Source organism: Hyla sarda, chromosome 10 (genome assembly GCF_029499605.1).
Source record: "Hyla sarda isolate aHylSar1 chromosome 10, aHylSar1.hap1, whole genome shotgun sequence".
NCBI lineage: Eukaryota > Metazoa > Chordata > Amphibia > Anura > Hylidae > Hyla > Hyla sarda.
Genome location: NC_079198.1, coordinates 57,287,965 through 57,291,973, shown reverse-complemented (window position 1 = coordinate 57,291,973; position 4,009 = coordinate 57,287,965).

The following is a 4,009-nucleotide window of genomic DNA, read 5'->3' as shown; positions in this document are numbered from 1 at the left end:
AACATCTGGAGGTCCACAGTTTGGAGACCACTGTATAATGGTCTCCAATCTGTGCTCTTCCAGATGTTGCAAAACTACAAATCTCAGCATGCTCAGTCTGTCCAGGCATGCTGGGAGTTGTAGTTCTCTAACATCTGGAAGAGCACAGATTGGAGACCATTATACAGTGGTCTCCAAACTGTGGACCTCCAGATGTTGCAAAACTACAACTCCCAGCATGCCCAGACTGCCCAAGCATGCTGGAAGTTGTAGTTCGGCAACATCTGATCCTTCAGATATTGCCGAACTACAACTTCCAGCATGCCTTGGCAGTCTGGGCATGCTGGGAGTTGTAGTTTTGCAACAACTGGAGGCACACTAGTTGGGAAACATTGTCTGTTTCCTACCTCAGTGCCTCCAGCTGTTGCAATTGTTGCAAAACTATAACTCCCAGCATGCACTGACAGACCATGCATGCTGGGAGTTGTAGTTTTGCAACAGCTGGAGGCACACTGGTTTGGAAACACTAAGTTTGGTTGCAAAACACTTGAAAGTTTATTACTTAACTTAGTGTTTCCAAACCAGTGTTCCTCCAGCTGTTGCAAAACTACAACTCCCAGCATGCACGGACAGCCAAAGGGCATGCTCGGAGTTTGCAACAGCTGGATGTTTGCCCCCTCCCCCCCAATGTGAATGTACAGGGTACACTTACATGGGCGGAGGTTTACAGTGAGTGCTGCAAGTTTGAGATGGCGCAAATTTTGCGCTGCAGCTCAAACTTCCAGCGGCAAACTTGCTGTGAACCTCTGCCCATGTGACTGTACCCTAAAAACACTACAATACACTGACACTAACCTAAAATAAAAAGTAAAAAACACTACATATACACATACCCCTACACAGCCCCCCTCCCCCCAAAAAATTAAAAACGTCTGGTACGCTACTGTTTCCAAAACGGAGCCTCCAGCTGTTGCAAAATAATAACTCCCAGTATTGCCGGACAGCCATTGACTGTCCAGGCATGCTGGGAGTTTTGCAACAGCTGGAGGCACCCTGTTTGGGAATCACTGGCGTAGAATACCCCTATGTCCACCCCTATGCAAATCCCTAATTCAGGCCTCAAATGCGCATGGCGCTCTCTCACTTTGGAGCACTGTCGTATTTCAGGGCAACAGTTTTGGGACACATATGGGGTATCGCTGTACTCGGGAGAAATTGCCTTACAAATTTTGGGGGGCTTTTTCTTCTTTAACCCCTTATGAAAAGGTGAAGTTGGGGTCTACACAGCATGTTAGTGTAAAAAAATAAATTTTTTACACTGACATGCTGGTGTTGCCCTATACTTTTCATTTTCACAAGAGGTAAAAGGGAAAAAAGACCCTCTAAATTTGTAACGCAATTTCTCCTGAGTACGGAGATACCCCATATGTGGGCGCAAAGTGCTCTGGGGGCGCACAACAAGGCCCAGAAGGGAGAGTGCAGCATGTACATTTGAGGCGATTTGCACAGGGGTTGCTGATTGTTACAGCAGTTCTGACAAACGCAAAACAATAAATATCCATATGTGACCCCATTTTGGAAACTACACCCCTCACGGAATGTAATAAGGGGTGCAGTGAGCATTTACACCCCACTGGTGTATGACAGATTTTTGGAACAGTGGTCTGTGAAAATGAAAAATAAAATTTTTGATTTGCACAGTCCACTGTTCAAATATCTGTCAAACGCCAGTGGGGTGTAAATTCTCCCTGCACCCCTTATTAAATTCCATGAGGGGTATAGTTTCCAAAATGGGGTCACATGTGGGGGGGGTCCACTGTTCTGGCACCATAGGGGCTTCCTAAATGGGACATGCCCCCCAAAAACCCTTTCAGAAAAACTCACTCTCCAAAATCCCATTGTCGCTCCTTCCCTTCTGAGCCCCCTACTGCGCCCGCCGAACACTTTACATACACATATGAGGTATTTCCTTACTCAAGAGAAATTGGGTTACCAATTTTAGGGTGATTTCTCTCCTTTTACCCCTTGTAAAAATTCAAAAATTGGGTCTACAAGAAAATGCGAGTGTAAAAAATGAAGATTTAAAATTTTCTCCTTCACTTTGCTGCTATTCCTGTGAAACACCTAAAGGGTTAAAACACTTACTGAATGTCATTTTGAATACTTTGGGGGGTGCAGTTTTTATAATGGGGTCATTTATGGGGTATTTCTAATATGAAGATCCTTAAAATCCACTTCCAACCTGAACTGGGCCCTGAAAAATTACGATTTTGAAAATCTTGAGAAAAATTGGAAAATTGCTGCGGAACTTTGAAGCCCTCTGGTGTCTTCCAAAAGTAAAAACTTGTCATTTTTTTAATGCAAACACAAAGTAGACATATTATATATGTGAATCAATATGTAATTTATTTGGAATATCCATTTTCCTTTCAAGCAGAGACTTTCAAAGATAGAAAAATGCAAAATTTTCAAAATTTTCATGAAATTTTTTGATTTTTTACCAAGAAAGGATGCAAATATCAGTGAAATTTTACCGATAACATAAAGTAGAATATGTCACGAAAAAACAATCTCGGAATCAGAATGATAAGTAAAAGCATTCCAGAGTTATTAATGTTTAAAGTGACAGTGGTCAGATTTTCAAAAAATGCCCAGGTCATGAAGGTGAAAATGGGCTGGGTCATGAAGGGGTTAACGAAAAGTCGTCAAACACCTGTGGGGTGTTAAGGCTCACTGGACCCGTTGTTACGTGCCTTGAGGGGTGTAGTTTCCAAAATGGTATGCCATGTGTTTTTTTTGCTGTTCTGGCACATAGGGGCTTCCTAAATGTGACATGCCCCTCAAAAAACATTTCAGAAAAATTCACTCTCCAAAATCCCATTGTGGATCCTTCCCTTCTGAGCCCTCTACTGCGCCCGCCGAACACTTGACATACACATATGAGGTATTTCCTTACTCGAGAAAAATTGAGTTACAAATTTTGGGGGGCTTTTTCTCCTATCACCCCTTGTAAAAATTCAAAAACTGGGTCTACAAGAACGTGTGAGTGTAAAAAAAAATGTCAAATACCTAAAGGGTTAACAAACTTTCTGAATGTCATTTTGAATACTTTGAGGGGTGCAATTTTTATAATTGGGTCATTTGTGGGGTATTTCTAATATGAAGGCCCTTCAAATCCCCTTCAAAACTGAACTGGTCCCTGAAAGATTCCGATGTAGAAAATTTTGTGAAAAATTGGAAAATTACTGCTGAACTTTGAAGCCCTCTGGTGTCTTCCAAAAGTAAAAACATGTCAACTTTATGATGCAAACATAAAGTAGACATATTGTATTTGTGAATCAAAATATAATTTATTTGGAATATAAATTTTCCTTATAAGCAGAGAGCTTCAAAGTGAGAAAAATGCTAAATTTTCTACTTTTTCATCAAATTTTGGAATTTTTCACCAAGAAATGATGCAAGTATCGACAAAATTTTACCACTAAAATAAAGTAGAATATGTCACGAAAAAACAATCTCAGAATCAGAATGAAAGGTAAAAGCATCCCAGAATTATTAATGTTTAACCCCTTAAGGACATAGGGCGTATCCATACGCCCCCTTTTCCAAGTCCTTAAGGACCGAGGGCGTATGGGCATGCTGGGACTTGTAGTTTTGCAACAGCTGGAGGCACATTTTTCTATGGAAAAGTGTACCTTCAGCTGTTGTATAACTACAACTCCCAGCTTGCACAAACAGCTAAAGTGCATGCTGGGAGTTGTAGTGGTGCATCTGGTGGTTGCATAACTACAACTCCCAGCATGCCCGTTGGCTGTCGGTGACTGCTGAGAGTTGTAGTTTTGCAACAGCTGAAGACACACTGAGTTAAGTAGCAAACCAGTGTGTCTCCAGCTGTTGCATAACTACAATCCCCAGCATCCCCAGCCAAAGTAGTATGCCTCCGGCTGTTGCATAACTACAACACCCAGCATGCCCTTCCGCTGTCCGTACATGCTGGGGGTTGTAGCTTTTGCAACAGCTGAAGGCACAC